The 22,649-nt window shown below is 41.1% G+C and overlaps 1 long non-coding RNA gene across 1 annotated transcript; it reads left to right on the top strand.

Moving 5' to 3' along the window:
• Positions 1–1,484: 1,484 nt before the first annotated feature.
• Positions 1,485–22,069, top strand: LOC124250036 (uncharacterized). The gene is made up of 3 exons (XR_006891518.1): positions 1,485–1,661; positions 19,350–19,471; positions 21,880–22,069. It is a non-coding gene; the product is annotated as an uncharacterized LOC124250036 (long non-coding RNA).
• The last annotated feature ends 580 nt before the right edge of the window (positions 22,070–22,649 follow it).

The following is a 22,649-nucleotide window of genomic DNA, read 5'->3' as shown; positions in this document are numbered from 1 at the left end:
TCCAAGACCAAAAAAAGAAAAAAAAAAAAAAAATTGGGGCCCAGATGCACCCTTTGTTCATAAGGAGGTTGAAAATAAATCCCTTGGTGAGGGGAGAGCAATCATCCCTCCAGGCTTGGCTGTATATTAATCAGTTTATGGATGACATCATGATGACAAAAGCCATAGCTAACATCAATCAAACACTTCCTGTGTGTGTCAAGCTCTTTGCTAGGCACCCAGCTGACATAGCTCACATAATTTCAAAATTGACCCTGGGAGGTAAACATGAGATTTCACATTTTACAGATGAAGAAATTGAGGCTAGGAGGAGTCGAGTAATGTGTCCAAGGTGCCAACCTAGTGTGTCCTAGAGGGAGTTGTCTAGTGCCAAAACCCTCTGCTTGTAAAAACCAGCCCTATCCACTCATCACCATTAAAGCAAGGTTTAGAGTTGGCCCCTGGGGCCAGCTCCCCTCCCCCTACTCTCTAATTGGTATGATAAAGAGATGGAGATTGAGTGTCAAGCTGGTGTGCCTTTAGCCTGGCTTGGGCTCTCCTTTGCCAAATGGCATCACATGGAAATTATGAGGTGTTGTCACAGGAATAATTGGCCACCCACCCAGGAGGAAGAAGGCGAGCTGTTTGCTGGTTGGGATCCAGGATGGGCTCTGCTCGATTCTCTTGGTAACTCTTACCAGCGAGTGTCTTTGGTACATTTTCTGTTCTAGAAAGATTGCTGCTAAAACTATCTGGGTTAGGAATGTGACAGAATGCTGGCCCCCACGCATCTGGTATAGGAATAAACAGCCAAGCTGATTATCTCTATTCAAGTTTAAATAAAACCGTATGAGGAGCTCAGCTGGTCCCTCCCCCACCATCCCCACCTCATCTCTTGTGAAAGACCCGGCGAGTTTTGGAACATCTATTACAACAGAACTTTCTTTTTCCCGCTCCCCTGAAAGGAGGCCCTGTACTCCCAGCTGTGTGCTGCGAATCAGCGTAGACCTCCAACTTTTTCCCAAATGTCTAGAGGCTAGAGAAACCCCAAACTTATTTCCGCCAAACCTCCTCTGAAATTTTAAAAGTGTGTACATTTTCCGAAATGTAATCGGGATGATTAGGATTCATTTGTGCTTTGCTCATCAAAGTTCTATTTTGCAAGAGCCATTTGATGTCAAGTAAGTTTTTTTAGTCTTCTGCCTCCTCCCACCGCCAAGTCTTTTATCTTAGAACCAGGAAGTCACATTTTGCCAGCCGACTATGAACTGTAACCACAAAAAGTTGGAGATTGGTTCAAAGCTCAGGACTCAGGAGGCTTGAATATGTTTTAATCTCGGCAGAAGGCATTCCTCACTCCTGCGGAGGGAATGTGCATCCATGGGGGCTGGTGGGGGCAGCTGTGTTATTGGTGACATGCTGGGGGGGTTGTTCTCACAGTCTGAGGGATGTGTGAGCAGAGCACTTGCTCTGGGAGGTACTGTACGGGGCTGGAAGAGGAGTGAGTTTCATTTTCCACTCGGATCTTGTGGAAGGAATCAGTCAGGAACCTCTCCCTCTTCCTTTACTCCCTCTCCCTGAGCTCAGATATAAAAAGAAGGGTCACCGTTGGTTCTCTTCCACCGAGAAAAGAAAAGCTAAGCCACACTGAGTGTTCACTACAAACACTCAGAATCTAGCAGGTGAGTCTCTCTTAGTTTCATCTCCTTCCATCTAACCTTCTTTGCCCCTCAGTCTTATCCTTCCACAGTATAGAACCGTGTGAATTCCCGGGCACACCCTGTGGTTTTTTGTCTTCCTTAAAGACTTTGTACCTGATGTGCCTCTTTGTGGACCTTTCCTCCTCCCCTCAAGTCTTCCTGAAAGCACCTTGAGGCTCAGACTACTCCTTAAGGGTCACCTTTCGTGAAAGGCTTCCATTAAAGTGATCTCTCTCTCTATTGCTAAATCTTCCTTGACATCATTGGAAAGAGCTCATCACTCTCCTGTTTGTGTCACCTCCCTGTTTTGTATATTGGTCTCTGATAGCACTTTTCAAACTGATTAGAAACTTGTATGAGTCTGTTCAGCTTTCCAGACCAGTGCTGTCCAACAGAACTTTCTGCAGTGATGGAAATGCTCCACGCCCGCATTATGGTTTACTACCATATACCTATCCATTCTGGTAACTACTAGTCACATCTGGGGATCAAACACTTGAAATGTGGCCGGTGCACTCAAGGAACTGAGTTTTTAACTTTACTTCTTGTTAATTAATTTAAACTTAAATAGCTGCACGTAACTAGTGGATACCGTATTAGACAGCACAGCTATAGACTGTGAGCTTCCAGAGGAGAAGCCAGTGTATTACTTATTCCCTGTGCTTGGCGGAGCACCTGACGCGTAGTAGGGGCTCAGGCAACATTTACTGAATTCAACTGTCGTCTATACTTAGGACAATAATCCCACCAAGCGGATATTACTAACTCTGTAATTTCAACTTTATGCACAACAGAAACAAAACAAAACAAAGGCAAAATGCGTCTCAGTGAAGTTAAGTGATGGAGCCAGGATCTGAACCACAATCTGTTTAAAATAAATTCCCCATCCTTTCTGTTTCCACTGGCAGTGCTTTGGTACCTGGTGAGTAAATTCGTATGTAAGTGGTTGCACATACAAGATAGAAGGAGGCAACGTTTTATAGAACAGCTAATTGTCTCCATACAATTAGACATGCAAAGACTTGCTCATGCAAAAGCCAATAGAAAGAAAGAAAGAAAAAAACAAGTTGGCACATTGCTTATGTATCTGTAGTACTGTGCATGTGTTTAGAGGATATATTAGCTAAATGGATCTCTTTTAAAAGAGTGTAATGTAAAAGAAAGGTTACAACAGCCAACAAATTGGGCAGCTGGTGTGCAATTTGTGATTGCTAACTTTCAAATGTTGATAGACTCAGAGTTTGGCAGATGAAGAGCAAAATGGTGGAGGTAATGCTGCCATCTACTGGTAACCATTCACAGTTAACTGGTGTTTCAAGAGCTTCAAAAAGATTCCAGATGCAGTGGGTAATCCAAGTTACCTATTTTCTAAATTTGATGTTACTTAGCCTTACACATTAAAAATAATTTCAAAATTATTCTAAACTTGAAGAAAAAAATTTCCATGCTTCAAAATTCCCCTTTTTGCAAATAAATATAACCATCTGGAGTTTTTCAACTCCCTCTCCGCCTCTTCCCCCTCTTCCTGCACCTCATTTAGCTGAATTGCCTGCTAAAACAATCTGATCATAGTTTTAGTTGGCTTTTCTCTGATTCACGTTCTATCTCCTGACAAGTGACTGCATCAGACTGCATTCTGACGGGACTACACATAATCCTGGACCTTTATCAGGTCCTGTAGAGTTTCTTCCTCTCTGGATCAAGTCTGTTTCCAGATCAGTGTTGAAGGCTGCACCTGAAGATATGCGGTTGGGCCAAACTTTGGGATTTGGAGATAGTGCTGATTCAGATGCTCCTAACCTAAAGAAATCTTAAGGAAAGCTCCAGTTATAACCAATTGGGGTAGGTTCACCAATACTGTCTGCTAGAAATCAGAATTCATGCTGCCATCTTGATCAGCCATAAGTGCCCAAAGGCAATATGGGATGTGGGATTTTGATATTCTGAGTTGGGCTCTCTGCAGAGGGATCTAGACTATATCTGGTGATTTTATAGTTGAGAAGCAAAGTACGTATCTCTCGGTCCCTACATGTATAGGTGGTTGGGAGTAAGGGAAGCAATGTGAGCCTTGAGAAGTATATGAAGAAGGGAAAAGGAGCATTTCTACTGTCTTTGGTTCATAGACAGATTGTATACACAGATATGAGCTTCAGTGGGCTTTTAGTGACTGATGGTAGGAAGCCAACCACTGAGCTCTCCCCTCCAGGATCTAGCTGCCTTGCTGCGTCATTGCTCAACCTTCAAGCACCTAATCAGTCTTTGCTTTAAGCAGGTCCTTGGATATACTCTACTAGAGATGAATTACATACATTGCTACATCTTCATTAATTCACTGATTTAGTTATTCATTCAACAAACATTACGGAACACATACTAACTATCTGGTATATTGCTAGGGACACAAAACAGAATGAGAAATGGTCCCAGTCTTCAAAGGATCCATTGCTTCATCTTATACAAACTGTATGTTTTTAAAGAGCAAGCTACATCAACACTTGTGTCTCAAAGACAAGCAGGCATTATCCAGGGTAAAGGCGTTGGGGCGAGAGGCCAGAAAAAGGAAAACGGGCAGAGGGAACATTTTTACGTATGAGGAAACTGAGGCTAATGAGCAGCAAATCCAGGTCTGACTGTAGAGTTCAGCCAGCGTGGCTGTCTTCCAATCGAGGCCTGGGAATATACTGATTCCAGTGGTATCCAGTACGATTTTAAAAGAAGTTTTCATTTTGAAATGTCCATATACAGAAAAGAGTCCAAGCCATAATATACAGCTTAATAAATTATTATAGAGCATTTCCTTAACTACCACTGAGATCAAGGACTTAGAACATTGGCTGCCTCAGAAAATTCCCCTCTGGCCCCTTCTAATCAATGCTCTTCCTTCGTCGCCAAAGGTAACTATCACCCTGATCCTAACACCATATTTGTAGTACCCGGCTCTAAACTTTTCATGAATGGCATAATACTGTAGTATTCTTTTGTGTCTGGCCTCCTTAACTCAACATTAAGTTTCTAAATTTCATGTACGTCATTTGTAGCTTGTTCGTTTGCATTGCTGTAGGGTCTTCATTGCATAGATTTATTTATCTTTTATCGTTGATGGGCATTTGATTGTTTTCAGGTTGTGGCCATTACAACTCATGTTGCTAAAGATGTTTTCATCCATGTTTCTTGTTGTATGTGTGAATAAATTTGTTGGACATAGACCTAAGAGTAGAATTGTAGGTCACAGATGTGTGTAGATGGAACTCTGGTGAATAATACCCAACAGGTTGTCCAAAATTGTGAAACCAATTTAAGTTCCCACCTAGAGTTTATGAAAGTTCCAGTTTCTCTATCCTCTGCAATATGTGGTCTGGTTAATCTTTTCAACTTCAGACATTCTAGTGGGTGTAGTGCTATCCCATTGTGATTTTAATTTGCATTTCCCTGATGACTAGGAATGTTGAGCAACATCGCATATGTTTATTGGCCATTTCCCCAGTGCTATTTATCAGATAGCCGTTTCTTGGCGTGTATTTCAGGGTTAAGCGCCTTCAGGATGAATGCATATGATTCCCAAAGATAGTTCAGTGTTTTTTTTGTTTCTCCAAGTGCATGGTTTTCATTATTTCTCTTAAGATAGCCACCCCCTAGATTTGTGGGACTCTGTTTTTTCTCAGGAAGTGGCTCTCTTGGGGCAAACTTTCTATATGTAGAGTTGGTCCAATAAATGTAGGAAGTCAAGGACAGAATGAGAGGAAAGCCTCTGAAGGCCCTTGGCTGGGTCACTAATGGTCTCTTGGATGTTTTTTGGTGAATGCTGGCCTAGACAGTATTTGTATTTTCCCACACATTCTCTGGGTAAAAGTCTCAATGGACATGTTACTGTGAATTTACGATGCTCTTTGAGGGGTTTGGGTTAGTTCTGTAATAAAAATTCTGGCATATGGAGACACACGTCTGGTTCCCACACATTTAAGGCTAGAGAGAGCATAGCTCCATTTTCTTGAGGTCAGCTTACTGATGTCTCCAAAGATAAAAGCTACCTTCTGATTGAAGGCTTGCTCTGAAAATATTTTTGGCACAGGATTTCCAAGTTCCAGTCTCCTGGGATGATCAAATTGAGTTCTGTTTTGTCTGTTGTTTTGACAAACTCACTTTGGCAGGGAAAAGGGTTTATTGCAGGCCTTTCTGCTTTAATTTCAAGATTTTATAATCAGAGGCAAGAAGACAGTTGTAATCAATGAAAACCATACACTCAGAATGCAGAGTAGGGTACAAATATACAGCAGAAACCAATAACAGAAATTGCAGCCTTGCTTTTGGGTTTTGCCAAAGGTTCCTTATACTAAGAGGCTTTCAGTCAGGTTCAGTCCATAACCTCTACTATTCTTAGCTTTTAAACTATAATAGAATGATAAGATTCTAGACTATTGTACCAATGTCATAATGTCCCCAGGCCCCCAAAGATATGGATGTTAACTATCCACAACTTTTTGAAGGAAAACCCTTTGTATTAGCCAGGATTTTGGCTGTAAGCGACAGGCCCTGACTACATGTAGTTATCCTAAAGAAGGGAATTTATCTAAAGAATATCAGAGGCTTACAGACTCAGTGGTAGGCTGGGGGCTAGACTTGGAAAATGGGCCAGAATCCAGAGAGCTGCAGAGGGCTGGGCATCAAGGACTACAGCAGGGGTCCCATGGCAGGAAGTTCAGCCTGTCATGATGCTGGACCCATTAATGTCCCTTTCCTGGAAAGTGCATCTGGAGCAGAGACACATGAAGATGAGTCTTGGAGTTGATTCATCTCATGGCAGCACCTGTGTGAATAAATGCTCCTTGATTTCTACCATCCAAAGGCTGGAACTGTCCTGATTCTTGTCTTTCCCTGTGCATTGTTGTACATCTCTTCCACAGATTCAGTGAATTACCCAGTATTCTTCCAATAAATGATTTCTATGGTTGTTGGCCAGAGTTTTCTCTTACTTGCAACCTAAGAACTCTAACAGAGGCACTAATGATGGTAGATGTGGTCCAGCCTTGTGTACTGCTATGAGAAGGATGAGGGAGAAAATACCTTTATGCTTTTAGTAAAGCCAGAAGGCTCATGAAGTCCAAAGAGAGGTCAGGCAATTGGCCTACTTCATATCTCCAACATATAAATTACTCCTTGCATTTACATATGAAGACCCTGGAGAGCAGAGTGCTTTGAGCATGGTCGGCCCTCAAAAGGTATTTGTTGAGATGGGCAAGAAATTAAATCATTGTTTTTGAAATCGGGGTCTCAGCAGCCCCAGGGACTCCCAGGAAGTGTGTAAGTCGTTACTGGGAGACAATGAGGAAGGGGTTTCCTCTGCCACCACCTTTATTCAGAACCCTTCTGCTATTATAATTTTATATACTGCATTTCAAAAGCATTGCACTAAATCATCATCGTCCATTAACACTTCATTTAAATTCATTTATTTAGAGAAGAGAAATGGATACTTATTGGGTTCCTACTGAGTTGCAGGCACTGGACCATCTCTTTACCTGTGTAATCCCATTTCTTCCTTATAATTGCCGAAGTCTTCAACTGTTGGTGATCATCCATTCATCACATTTACCAATAGGCTTTTCCCTTTTCTTCCTCATAGATTTTGCCATAAGTTTGTGTATTTTATTAGCTTCTCAACGGTCCAGATTTAGGTTGGGTTGATCCTCATTACTGTTTGTTTGTTAAAAAATTTTCTTAAGTTTTGCTCTTATCTTTATTGTTTCCTTCCTGGTCCTTACTTGAGTTTGCTCATTATTCTTTTTCCAGGTTCCTGAGCTGCACGTGTAGCTCACTGGCTTTCAGTTTTCCTTCTTTTTAATTCATGTTTTTAAGGTGATACATTCTCCTCCATGCACAGCTTCTACTCTATTATACATATGGGGTTTTTGATCAGTTTTTTCTAAATAGTTTTCTTTTGCTTTCTACTTTTACAAATTGTTAATAGGAGAATGCTTGTATTTGAGGGGATGACTATCCTCTTATACTGAGTTCTAATTTTATTGTGCTCTCATCAGAGAACACAGTGTCTGTGTGATGTAGATTCTTTAATATTTGTTGCCTCATGTATGTTGAATTTTCAAAAATCTATGTTGCATGTACTTTTGAGCAGAATTAAAAGCCTCATATTGTTGGGTGCAGGGTTCTAAAGAGGACTCAGATCAAGCTTGTTAATTGTGTTCATAGCATTTATATCCTGATTAGTTTTAGCTCTTGATAGAGAACTTTCTGAGGGAGCTGTGCTAAATCTCCCTCAATGATCGCAGAATGGATAATTTCTCTTTTTAGTCCTACCAATTTTTGACATATATTCTGAAATTCTGTATGTGAGTACAGGTTCTCAAGAGTTACATTTTCTTTTTACTATTACATAACATCCTTATTTACACTTAGTCATTCTCTTAGCCTTGTCTGTATGGTGTGATATTCACATTTCCTACAGAGCTTTCTTTTGACTAGAGTTGGCCTTGTATGTGTTTTTGTATTGCTTTAGTTTCAACTTTTCTATGTCATTGTTTTACATGTGTCTCTTGTAAACTATAGATTTTATTTTATTAATCAATTAATTTTATCTAAACCTGAGAACCTGTGCCTTTTGACTGGCAAATTTTGTTCATCTATATTATTATGATTCCTAACAGATTTATTTGTATCACCTTTCTTTGAGCTTTCTCTTTACTATGATTTTTTGTTGTTTTTTCTTTCTGACTTCTCTTAGACTGGTTGAGAGTATATAGGTTTATAGCAGAAGTGGGATTTGTTCTTCATGTTACTGGAACAAGTGGTCCCCTAACTTGAGTGTGTGCCAATACATACAAGCGATAAGTGGCTCCTCCCCAGCGGCACTCACACTTTCTCTGCACAACCCTTTCAAATGGCCACAGGAAGGTGATTTCATTTGGTTGTTTCTTCATTCTTTTGTTCACCCATTCATTCATCCATTCATCCATTCATTCATCTAATACTGACTAAGGGCTACAATGTGCTAGGTTCTGTACCAGGTGCTGGATGGTCTATGTTGAATAAAATAGATGTGATTTCTGCCCTCATTGGGCTTATGGTCTAGCAGGGGAGACACTTAATGCACACATATGTACATAATTACAATTTTTTTAATGAGCTGTAAAGGAAATGGTTTGGGTGCAGTGAGAGAAAACAATGGAATAGGGTTTCCTCCAACCTGGTGGCTGGGCTTTTTGAGGATGAATTTAAGTTAATGCATATGCAGCGTAGGGGATGCAGGAGAGTCGGGTAACTGTCCCCCAGTATATATTCTTCCCTTCTTCCTTAGCAATAGGAGCCCACATTTTAGCTGGGCAGAGAGACCACCCAGAATAAGCAGTGTATATGGCAGCCTTCCTCGAAGTTGGAATGACCATGTGACCAGAGTCTGGTCAAAGGGATATCAATGGAAGTGGTGTGTGCAACTTCTGGGAAGTGTTTTAAAGGAAAAGTCATGATCTTTTCATTTTCTCCTTCCAGTTACCTAGAATAAAGCCATGACAGCTAGAATCAGAGTAGATATCTTGGATCATGATGTGAACTTGAGAACGGAGGCCCAGAATAGTGGAGCAACAAGATACTAGGAGTCTGAGTTACTGGAAATGTAGAATCCCATTCCAGGCTTGGATTACCCACCTGGACTTTTCCATGACAAATAAATATAGTTCTACATTTTAAACCATTGCTACTTTGATTTTTGGTAAACTTGCAGCTGAACTCACAGAGCATTTCAGACCCAGGGAATGGAATTCTCTAGAGTAGTGACTCTCAGACTTTAGTGCTCAAAAAAAAAAAAAAAAAAAAAAAATCACCTGGAGAGCTTGTTAAAACGCAAACTTCTGGATCCCACCCCCAGAAATTCTGATGTGGTAGGTTAGGAATAGAACCTGAGAATTTGTATTTTCTATAACCTCCCAGATGATGCAGAAGACCCTTAGGCCATATGCCATATGCCTTAGGTCTTAGGCCATACTTGGAGAAACGCTGTTCTTGTGCTCTGAGGCAGGCAAGAGTTGGGCACATTCAAGGAACTGAAGCCAGCCTAGTTTTAGAGGATATTGGGAGGCATGGAATAAGGATGGAGAGGTAGGCAGAGGGCCAGATCATGCAGAACTTTGTAGGCTAGAATAAGGAATGATATTCTTCAAAGTGCAGTGAAGAATATTGAGCAGGGGAGTGCCAAGATCTGATTTAAGTTTCATCAGGTCGTTCTTTACTACATGGAGAACGGACCACAAAGGACTAGGATGCTATATCCGTAGTCAAGGCCAGAGACGCTGGTGGCTTGGTCCAGGGTGGTAGCAGTGGAGATGGATTCAAGATATATTTTGAAAGTTAAGAATAAGTACTTTGCTGATGGATTCAATGTGTAGAATAAAGGAGGAGGAGGAATCAGAATGATTCCCAGGTTTTTGTCTTGAGCGAATGGGTGGAACCTTCACAAGATACACTAAGCAGATTCCTCTGCCACTGACCACAAGCCAAAGTTTTTAGGGATGCTAGTCCGCCACTCCTATTGTGGCACTTTCAGAAGATGCCAACCTTTCAGATTATCCCTCCACCCCAAGCTGTTCATTGCAATTGCCCAATAAGCCTCTGGGTGGATCGACCTCACCCGTTTGACTTCTGTTCATAAGCACTTGTGCCTTAGATGTGGTTTGCAATTATTCTGTCTGTTTTCCAGCGATGATCTCCAGGGTTTTGTTTGTGTGTGTGTGTCAGTCTTCCCTTTGGCAGGACACATTGTGATTCTTCAATCTTAGGGCACAAAGAGTTCTAAGCAGCCTATAGTTCTGGAGGTGTCTGGATGTCTTGGCCAAACTGTACAAATGGCTTGTTTTCTAGCACATTTCAATTATAATTCACTATGAAATGACTTTCACAAGAAGAATCATTTAGCTTTCTTTAGACTTACCTCCTATAACTTCCTGATGCTCATAGAATAATGTCCTAAATCCTTAACAAGGCCCTCTATGATCTGATCTACCTACTGGCTTGGCTACTCTTTCCCCAATTTCTTTCCACTTTAGCTACACTGAACTTCCCTCAGTTTACACACTCAGCTTGCTTTCTCCTGCCTTGAGGTCTTTGCGTAAGCTGTTTACTATTTGTAGAAAGCCTTTCCCCATTGGTAACCTGGCTGACTCTCAATTGCTCAGGATTAAGCTGGAATAGATAACCCTTCCTCAGGGTTACTGTTTGTGTCTCCTCCATCCCTTTCCATGCCTCTAGATTGGGTAGACCTTATTAAATGCTCCTGAGGCTTCCTGAACAGTTATTTTGCTAATTTACCATAATTTAATTAATTATCGATAGGTACTTATCTTATTCTTACTGATGACTTGTCTCCTCTAATGGTCTATAAATGCTATGAGGGCAGAGACTCAGTCTGCCTGGTTCCCTTCTGTGTATCCCCAGGGCCTGGCATACAGCAGGTTCTCACTAAATATTTGCTGATTCACTGATTGATTTCAACAATTGGGATACACTTATTCTTTAACTCTAGGAAGAACCGTCACAGGCTTTTAACAGCTCGGATTATTTGAAGCTCCAAAATCACACGCTGATCTAATTTGTATTCCAGTACATTTAGTGGGCAATGTCATACAGCTTCCCCAATTTCTATAATACTGTTTTCGTCTTTTATTTCCAACTTCAAACTTAGATTTCTCTTTAAAAAAAAAATCTATGTGCAGACAAATTATTTCTCTGTTTTCTTTCTTAATCAATTTCAACAGAGGGTTCTCTTTTGTTCAAAATTTCTTTCCCTCATTCCTGTTTCTCCTCCCTTTTACCATATGGACTTTTTGGACCTTATTTTGGATTTCCTTTACAGTTAAAACACTGTCAATTCTCAAATACTGTCCCCTACTTCAAAAGAACCAGGAGGAACATTCTCTACAAGCTACCCACCCATTCCATGGTTGTTTTCCAGCTCCCTAGATCAAAGTCAACTGCCTCTATCTTCAGATTGTAAAATTTCTCTAGCTGGGAGGTTTTCTGCTCTGTGTACTTTTAAGACATTTTGTAAGCATTAATGACATGCTACAGCATTTTGTAGAGTACTATAACAGAGAATTACATATTAGAGAAAAATTAAAGCCAACAAGCCTGTAATCAGGCCTTAGGAGAAATGCTGAATATCGCAAATGCATTTTGGATTTCTGTAAAGTTCAGCTTGGCATTTATATGGGGTTCCAAATAGTATCTCTCTCATCTTAATGATCACCCCAACTCATGTCCTCTGGTTTTCCATTTTGCAGAAGAAATCAGCAAAAAGAAATTTACAGATCAAGTCAGAACCGGTAGAGCCAAGAATAGACTTTTTGCTGTCTCAGTCTATTTTTAAAGTGAAGAGTAAGACCTTTAGTTACTCAATCTTCCAAAATGGTTGACATGATTAGAATGTCAACTAAAATCCCAAATTCAAAATGAAGAACGAGCTAAAAGAAGTTAATTTGTTAAATCAGTAAGTGACAAGTCCTCCGATTGGCCCTCTATAGGCGTTTTTATTCAATACTCACAACGTTCCTGAAGAAGAGAATTATCTCCGTATGGAAGGTGAGAAAAACAGGTTCAATAATTGGGTAACTTGCTTCAGATCTTCTAATTAGAAAACTGTGAGTCTGAGATAGACACCTGCATCTGAATGTTTCATCATTTGTGCTCTTACTAAGACAGGAATAATTCAGACCAAGCGTCTGCCCTCATGGAGCTTATATTCTTGTGGCGGATGAGGAAGAAAACCATGCATTGACAAGATGACCCCAGGGACCTAGGTGCTGGGAAAAATATCAAATGGGACAAAGCAGAGAAGAGTGACCTGGTGTGGGTAGTGGGACTAAGGAAAGACTATTTTATATTCATTTAAAAAATTCTTTAAAATTTTCTTTGTTATGGAAAAATTCAGATATACAAAGTAGAGAGTGTAGTAAAACAAACCCCCAAGTAACCATAGCCCCCTTCAACAATGTCAGCTCATGGTTGTTTCCTCTCTATCTCCACCAATTCTGCCTGGCTATTTCATTTAAAAGTATTTCGTGATGTATTTCCAAAAGATAAAAACCCATTTTTTTCTTTTTATACAAAACCGCTCCTCCATTATCACACCTGAAGAGAAGTTAATAATTTGTGGTGTGATTTTAGATTTTAGGTTTGAGGGAAGGCCTATTGGAGGAGGTATATTTTGATGAGATCCAAGTGAAACAAGGAGCCAGTCCTGAGAAACTATGGGGGAAGTATCAAATTTTTATTTATTTTTTGTTTTACTTTTTAAAACACATTTAAAGACTTACTAGCCAGAGGGGGAAAATTGATTCGTCCAAATCAATTCTTCTTTTTTCCTTGTCAAACATAAGGCTTACAGAAAATTTCCTACAAAGGAACAGAAAATCTATGCTTTTGGAGTTAGATATGTTAGAATTTTTTTCCTTGCTCTTCAGATGACAGATGGATATAGCTGAATCAATGAAGGAGTGTACTTGCCCCAAATGTACAACATAAATACAGAAACCATGAACAGAAGACTCACAACCAATAATGGAAGAGAGCCAGTGCTGAGCTCCAGCGCTTCTGTGTAGAATCGTACATTTGAGAGACCAACAAGGTGTTTTGGCCAGCTCCTTGTTCCATAGCTGGCCAGGCTTTAAATCCTGCTGCCTGGCTTTTTCATTATTTCTCTCTCTCTCTCTCTCTTTTTTTTTTTTTCTCGTTTTAATTACTCTGTTGAGGTCATATTAGTTTATAACATTGTATAAATTTCAGGTTTATCTCATTATATTTCGGCTTCTGTAGACTGTATCGCATTTGCCACCATCCATCACCATCCATATGTGCCCCTTTACCCCTTAGCCCTCTCCCCACCCCCTTTCCCTCTGGTCATTATTTCTTTTTTGAATATCCACTTAATCAAGTCTTTCTCGAACCGAGAGACCAAAATACTCTTAAAAAACCGTTGGATTACTTCTCACTGCTTTGAGAAGCATCTCTGTGCTTACTTGTTTCTTCCGTAGATGAAGATCAGCCACACACAGAAGCAGCATTAATGTCCCTTTGCTGGCAGTTCTGTCCAACGTCCCCAGGCAGGCGTTTGGCCAAGCCCGCCTCTGCCCACTTGAAATTCAAACCCCTGGAGTAGGTCTCAGTGCCACCTTTGTCCAAAACCCTCAAAAGTCTCAGTCCTTGTCAATTTGCCTTGAAATTATAAAGGGACATGTTAGTGTGAGGAAGATAAACTGTGTTGAAATAACATTCAGGGCGGTTGTTAAATAAATTCAGGAAAACCAAGACATTCACTGTTCAGCTGAGGCTCTGTCCTCAGCTCACCTCCCAGGCAAGAAGTTGGCAGAGAAGCCCGTGCTGAGCGCTGACCCTCTCAACTACTGACTCAGCTTTCAGGATCTTCAAGGGCTATTTTACTTAAAAATAATGTAGCTTACCAACTTTTAGAAGACTTTCAGCTACTGTTCCAGGCATCCACAGAGGTGTACTTAAAGCTTTAGCTTAAGAAACTTTTAGGTAAGATGAGAGAATCTTGGGTCCATTTCCTACTCCAGCGATTTTGTTGCCATAATTCCTTGGCAGATCACGGGACCTTCCTGAACTTTATTTTCCACATCTGCAAAGTGGAAATATTCAGATTTGGGGTTGTTTTGAGGATCAAATAGGAGGCATGGGAAGATGCTTTGAGAACTAAAAGGCTCAATGTGATGTAAGCTTTTAAAATCAGAAAGACTCTGAGGAGCGATGCAGCCACATTTTGGGAATGAGGAGGGATATGTTTGAAGCCTGCAGCCCAACTGGATTTAAAAGAAATTTACCAGGCACTTACTCTGCATTTAGCATGCTTTCCCTGGTGCCAAAGAGCTTGAGGTGGGGGTGAGAGTGATGGGAAGACAAGAAGCACACAAACAGAATGATTAAACAGCCATACACTGCACCATGCTTCTTTGAGTAAAGTTAACCTCTCTATGCCTGGGATTCCTTATTCACAACCTGGGGACCATGATAAGACCTGCCTCATAGAATTCTTGTGCAGATCAAAAGAGGGAGAATGGACAAAGCATTTAGCACAGTGCCTGGCACACAGAAAGCTCCAGAAATTTTATCTACTTTTTATAAGCCTATTTAAATTTCTCTCCTCAATAAAGGCAGTAAAGTCCTGATATTTTTTCCTCTCTATCAGCTTTAAGAAGAGTGGGTTTTTTCTGTCTCTAATAAGAGCCATGAAGGTTTCTGAACAGGAGTAGCTGCCCAAGATTAACCTGGCAGCAGTTTGGGGAGAGAATGGAATGAGGTAAGGCAGTAGTTAAGAGGCCTATTAAGATGTTATTTTAATCATCCCCGAGAGGGAGGCATGGAAAATGTGATTGAGAAAGATGATAAATGATGAAGTCAGGGCTCACAGAGGGTAAGAGGGGCTAGGACCAAGATTTCAGGACAGGGTGGTATACATCTACCACCCTTTCTGTCCATCTCCTCTCTGCGGACCAGAGCAGACAGCACCATGCGGTCATGGCAGTCTTTCCCACTGAGCAAGCACAGTAGGGGTCATTGCTACTGGCTCACACTTGGCACACTCCATGTGCCCTCTTTAGAGATGGAGGGGTTAGTCTGAGAAGGGAAGAGCAGGACTTTTTGGAAGTAGGAGCTAAGCAAGAGAGGGAGGGTAAACATACTGAGCAATCTGAAGATGGAAATGGCTGGATAATCTCAACTGCCTGTTCCATTAGGAACTTGGCTTAGGATTTGAGCTCAAGGGATAGCCATGGGGTGGGAGCAGCTGAGGTGAGGAGCAAAGAGAAGATTTTGACCAGTCTCTGCAGAAAAATGTTGACAAATATTCTTTTCAGTGATTATTGCGAGCTAGGCACTCTGCTAGGTGCTTTGCTTGTCCTTTTTCATTTAATCCTTCCAGTAACTTTACGAAGTTAGTCATATTATTATGATTACCTCCATTTTGTAGATGAGGAAGCTGAGATTAAGTCACCCAAAATTACTTAGCTTGTAAAAGGTCAAACCAAGATTTGAAACATGGCAGCATGACTCTAGGGCCCAAGTGCTGTATGACTCTGGGGCCCAAGTGCTGTGCTGAACTGAGCATTTTGAATATATTAAGGAATCGAGAAGTAGATAAAACTCAAGGAAGGAGAAAGCGCAGTGGATTTTGCTTTCATACCCAGGACTTAATATTTATTTATCTAGTCTCAAAAATATGTTTTTATAGCAGTCAAAACTGAGGGAAACTGGAACCACTTCTTCTTCACCAACTAGGGACAGAAAGCTTTAAACCTGTCCCTGTTAGATAAGGAAAAAGAATAGTTCTGTATATGTCTGAGGGAGAACCAACTGTAAATGCGACAATGAAAAGTTGTCTTTTCAATAACAATCTTTTTGAAAGTTACCTGCTGATTGCCGACATATGGTAAGAACAAGAGAGTCCATTTGTGTATACGTATACGGAAACCTCCCCGCCTCTACGACGTTGTCTAGCCATTCTGCTAAAAACAGCTGGAAACTACACGAGGAATCATCTAACCAGGGAGCAGCGCAGCAATTGCTTAGAACGGTTTGGTTGTCATATCGTATTCTTGTGACTCATTCTTATTTTTTGCTTTCAAATTTCATTCTAATGAACCATTTAGTGGTCTTCATAGTGCAGCTTATTTATGCCTCATAGAACAGGAGGATTTTGTAATCAGATGTGATTTTTTTAATGTGTAAATGTGTCTGCTGTCCAAAAGCCACACACTACTGGGGCAGTATCATTCCACACCCACAGCTCCATTAAATAAGACAATTTACTGATGGACGGCGGCTTTCAAAAACATTCCCTTTCTATTCATCAGTGCCTAACATTCATGCACTCAAATGTGTATTTATTATATAGTTCATGCCTTTGAGGATTCATTTTTTGTTTCATGTTTCTTATCAGTGTCAATTGTAATCAATTACCTGTATAAAATGATGGAAGAGTTAATTTATGACATGATGACACACAGTAGATAACAGCATTTCTATTTAGAATTGAACAAAACCCCTGTATTAGTTTTCTGCCAGTGCCAAGAAAAGGCTCTGGGGATAGAACCAAGATGAAAAAAGTATATTTTCTTTTTCTTAGCCTCTTTCCTAACTAGTTCAACTTTTAGAAATAACACTGGCTAGCCAATGAAAACACTTCTTTGATAACGCCTAGGAATTTAAGATAAAAAACAGCTGGGCAGGTTTTTTTACACAAAAGGAAACACCTTTGAACTACATAGACAATGTCGTTTAAACCCAAACAGATGTGGTTTAATCTTGTTTTTGATCCTCTTGTAGATTTTTCTCAAAACGCCTGCATATGCGTAGAAATGATGACTTTCAGATGTTTGAACATAATTTGTCTCTGTTAGAATATCACCTTGGTACATATATCATGTACACCAAATCCTCCCAGCCTTTGAACGTGGACAGCAGGGTACCAGGGAGAATTTATGTTGGTCTTTTGGTTTTGCCCACCAATTCTATAAGAAATTGAAAGGGGAGAAAAAATGCAATGGTGTCCGCATACTGTCATTTCCAAAACAAGAGTCACATGTGTTCTCCATGACTTCACTAAATCATGCTGATGGTTTTAGATCCTAACACTTAGATATGCTTTTAAGATGAATCATATCATGTGAATGCTCTAAAAATAACACACACGGTTCATTTGTGCACCATTCCGTGTCCCCACTGATTATTATCCACTTATCATACGATATCCTCATATATTAAGGTTTTCCCATCCTATTGCCAGAAGAAGAAACCACTGGAGCAAAACTATTTTCAAACATGAAATGTCTCAGTTAGACTGTAAAGGCAACAACTAAAATATACTCAGATCCACTTTCAACTTCAAAGGCCATTAAAGTTGTTACCTCAGGCATTAGCCAAAAGATGGAAGGGAGGCTTGTACAGATAGAAATTTTATATAGTTTCTTCCTTTTCTTCTCCCCTCCTCCCCCCAACTTGAATGAATATCATGAGGAAGGGAGTGGGGAGAGTCTGTGAAACATGTGGAGAGACTTAAGGTCACTAGCAGGAATCGAAAGGAAAGAGAACTCTTGGGGCAGAAGGCACTGGGTACTTCACACCCAGCACCATCAAATGACCTTGGGGGAGCACAGGGACAGCATTGCTCCAATTTATGCTTTCCTTCAAGACACCTCCTCCTTGGTTTCTACAATTTTCTCCGTAGTCATATCCCTTGAGAGTATTTAAAAGACCACATCTGGAGAAGGAGGAAATGAGATGCATATATTTGTTGGCAAAATTTTGAAAAGAGTGTGTGTGGTATGTCATATGGGGGGAGTAAATAGAGGAGAGACGGGGGTGAGGTGGGCTGATGGGAGTGGTGGATTTGTGCTTGATCATTGGGAAATTAGCCCAATGGCTTCATCCAAACACAAAAGAAGGGCTCAATTTACAAGTGGTCAAACATTTTCTAGAACTCTGTTGGCTCTTTGGCAATAAACTGTTGTTCTGTGTAATATCTTACCCCATCGAAACCCTCCTTGGGGTGTAAGTGCAATGTGAGGTCATTCTGAGCCACAATCTCATCTACAACAATACTCTGGCATTATAGGCGAATACTCATTATTTGAAAAATGCAGTTCTGTTTATACTGTTGGAGTCTCTAAGTCCTTTTCATTATCCATTCGTGCTGTCTGTCTGGATGTGTTTCCTGATCTTTGTGTGAGGAAGTTGCCCTTGCTCAACATGACTCAAAAAGAAAATATTAGACTCCGATGCCCTGTGTGTTATCATGATTCCCATGCCAGGGGTTTCATGAATGATGTTTCCCACCGAGAATTACAGTAGCTGCCAAGTGATGCTGGAGGCGGGTGCTGGCCTGATTATAGAGCAGTGAGTCAGAGTTGCAGAGGCTTCGCGGAGATGCAACCGACTCCTGGGGAAGTGGGCAAGAGACTGAAGCAGGAACAGGGGAAAGAAGCACACCGCCTTCACCAAGGGTTGCTTGGGTCCTGAGCCAAGAGGAAGAGGAGCTAAAGACCACTGCAATTCCCTGCAGTGAATGGTTTTAGGAGTGGGAAAGGGAGAAGGGAGAATGAAGGTGTTGTATGTGACATGCTAGAAGGCAGTCGAAAAAGATGGAGAAAAGTCAGCAGATTTGGGAACTGCAGAACTGGGTTCTAGTACTGACACTCATTCACTGTGTGACTGACAGATTATTTTCATTTTTCTTATATACCTAGTGTAAAATAAAAAAGCTTGGATGTCTTCTAAAGATCCTTCCAACTCCGAAAATGTTCTGAGCATAGCAGTTCTTTGTCACTACTTAGGATGCTACGAACACATTTAACTTGTACTGTTTCAGCTACAGGTGTGGTAGAACAGAAATGGGGTCTAGGGGACAGAAGGGTAAAGGGAGACAAAGACCAAGACAGAACAAACACGTAACGGAAGCATTCTGGCCGCCTTCAAGTCAGTGCGGTCCTGCCAGTGTGACTTAGAAAAGACACAAATCTCCATCTCCTACATTTGGTCTCAGATGCCAGGAGCCTCCCAGCCTATGAGCACACTGCTGAGAAACGCTAGCATTTAAACAGACTAGTGCTAAACATTATAATGGCTTACATTTTTATTATTGTTTTTGGTACAACACAGGCTCTAATGCAAGCCAGGTACTTCATCTGATGCTCAACCAAAGAGTCGTGATGCTGTGATGCTGGAGGAAAACCTAGCTGGGTTAGGCTTGCAGAAAATGTCTTCCTGAAGAGCCTTCGAGGGTAATTCAAACTCTATGTGTTTGTGTGTGTGTGAGGAAGGCTGGCCCTGAGCTAACATCTGAACCAATTTTCTTCTATTTCATGTGGGATGCCACCACTGTGTGGCTTGATGAGCAGTGCTAGGTCCGTGCCCGGGATCCAAACCCATGAACCCCAGACAATCAAAGTGGGGTATGCAAACCTAACAAGTATGCCACCAGGCTGGCCCCAAACTCTATATGATATTTTTGCCTCATGTGCTGACCTTAGGAATGTGGCACTGCTCTACCTACTGCATATGCCTCTTGGCCTTGTGGGAATCTCTGTTGTACCTTGGGGAGCATCGTAAAGAGATGCTCCAGGAAGCGAAAAAATGGTGAGATCATTAAGTCCATCATCACCTTGGAGTCTGTGTGGAAGGTGATGACAACAACACAAATAACTAATTTGTTCTGAGTGCCTTCCATGTGCCAGGTACCATGTGGAATGTTTTACACATATTCTTTTCATTTACACAACAGTCTCATGATTCATTCAACAGCTAACTCATTTTATTGCCCACCTACTAAATGCCAAAAGGTCTTCTAGACTCCAGGGAGATAGCAGCAAAGAAAACCAAATAAAGCTTCTGCGCTCATAAGGTTGAATCCTGGAGGCTGTGGGAGATGATAAACAGATAAATATCTATGATGTCAGGTGGTGGTAAGCACATGAAGAAAAAGAAAGCAGGACGAGGGGATAGAGAATGCCAGAAAGAAAAGTGGGTGCTACTTAAACAGGGCGGTCAGGGAGCCCTCTCTGCTGAAGTCAAAGAAGCAAGAGAGAGAGAGCCAGGTGCCTGAGCAGAGAAAGCCACCATATTGCCTTTTCTGTAGATGTGGAGACTGAGCTTCTCAAGGTCTCTTCGTTAATAGGCTATGATGATCCCACTAGATTCCAGCGCAGCATCTGCTTCACATTATCAAGGATGCAGGTCGGAAGAGAGCTGTGACTACAAGAGGCCAGCAGGTCTGGCACTAAAAACTGCAGAGTCTTTTAAAAACACACCACTGCTTTGTCCGTACTGTGATTGATCGGGTTGGTTTCTCCCTACTCTACTGAATTAGCAGAATTGGCAGGTCGCGTTGGTACTACAGAGAAGAGGTGTCCATTTTCCCAAATGTTTTCCCCTTATCTTACCCATTGCTGAACCTCAGGCCACGAGCAAAGGGTCAATGAAGCGTGGTTTTCAGACAGTGTTCACAGAGTGACGGGGGTTCCTCTGTCACTGAGGCTTCAAGGACTTCTGTGGGAGATGACAGGGAGGGTCAGTAGTTAGAGCTCCAGGCCACCCACCCCTGCTTTAACCACAGCAGCAGTGAATTTATCTGTCTTATGTACTGGGGCTCTGAAAATGAGATTTCTGGGACCAGCACAAAGGTGGAAAAAGATATTAAAGCTCTGGCTCCTTGTGAATAGTAAATAAAGACATTCTTGGAGCCATCTTAAAAATTTGGGTTTAAATGCAAGGTTTCTTGAAAAGTTCTCAGCGGAATTAAAACCCTAATGGATAGTTTTAACGTTCTGAGAGATAACTGGTGTGTGTGAGTGTTCTATTGGATGAGAACACCATCTGATCTGAGGAACCGTTTGGCAACGCTGATCAAAGATTTGGAGAATGCACGGAGGGAGACCACTGTGTGTCTATCTTTTCTCTCTCCTCTTTCCTAATGCATATGGCATACTCTGTTTGCTCACACACAAACACACAAACACACATACACGTATGGATGGCCTGAGGTTTAATTTTTATTTTGGACAGTTTTTTTTTTTTTTAAGATAAAAATCAGGTGAGGAGGGGCTTCTTCTACTCTAAACATTTCAGAAAATGCATAAAATTTCCATGGTAATATTAGAAGTCTCACCCATCAGTTGAATAAATAGAAGGAAGAACTGGAGAGAGATTTTGAAGGCCAGAGTTTGGTGTCTAATTCACAGTTGTTAGAAAGATTGTTTCCTCATGATTTCACTATTTGTTGCTGTTTGGTTAAAAAAATAAGGACTATCCAGGGCTTATAGATAGATGCCTCTGGCTGTGGTGGTTGTAGTGGGAGTGTTTGTAAGTATGTTTGCATGTGTGTGTGGTCTCTGAGAAGAAAGACCTTTCTATCTCCCAGTTGTTTCCGAAAGGCCTATTAGAGCAGGGCATAGTCATTGTTTTCCAGTGTGAATTTGCTCTTGCCTCCTTTTAGTAACAACAACTCACTCATTCTCAGCAAGTCACATGGCTGCCAATCAGAAATACAGAAACGCTTCCTGGTAGCTGGATGAGGCCTTGAGACCAAGCTGTCCCAGTGGAGTAAGAGCAGAAGTAGTGGTGGACCTTTTGAGATGCCTCCTTAAATGCAATTTGTTTCCTCTACACTCTCTCTCTTTCTTCTTCCCATGAGCTGGACCTTGGATGTGTGGTGTGAGCCACCTCTAATCAGAGGATGACAGAGCCACACGGGAAAAGGAAGAAGGAAACAAGAGGCTTGGATGATTTCTTGGAGAGGAGCTATCTACAACCTGGACCACGTGCCTGCCTCTGAAATACCTCAAGAAAGAGAAATAAACTCTTGTTTTGTTCAAGCTGCTATGTTTTTGTTGCTGTTACTGCTTTGTTTGTTTCTTTGTTTTAGTAGTTTACTTTATACCCCAAACAATAACCTACAGGATATAAGAAAAGATTAAGAGTTGACTTGGATCCAGATTACTGAATTTTTGAATCCTGTTATCAACTGGCCACCTACTACCCTTTTAGATCCACAAGTGAATTACATATGTAGATGAGGGTTTGGCCTCAAACTTGGGTCCTTTACTGAGCTTGGATGCATCATGTAAAACAGATGTTACAAACTCAGTCCCCAATAGGGGCCACGCAGGTAAATGCAAAGAAGCAAGCTTACTGGGTAGAGATGGGCACAGTGGAGAACACGTGATCCACCAAAAGGACTGTCATTCAGAAACATGGGTCTCAGTATTTTTGATATTTTTATCTGTTCAAAAGAAAATGCAAATCTAGAGTTTTAGAAAGTGAAATCCATAGATTTTTAATTAATAGGCTAATTTAAAAAAGATTTTTAAAGAGAAAATGCCGTGTGCATCAAAGAAAATATTTCTGGAAGACAGGGCCCTGAGCCCTGAGCTAAAAGTTAGTCTGGGATCTAGAATCAAAGCC

The sequence above is a fragment of the Equus quagga genome, chromosome 1 (genome assembly GCF_021613505.1).
Source record: "Equus quagga isolate Etosha38 chromosome 1, UCLA_HA_Equagga_1.0, whole genome shotgun sequence".
Lineage (NCBI taxonomy): Eukaryota > Metazoa > Chordata > Mammalia > Perissodactyla > Equidae > Equus > Equus quagga.
This window is presented reverse-complemented; position numbering and strand designations above follow the sequence as displayed.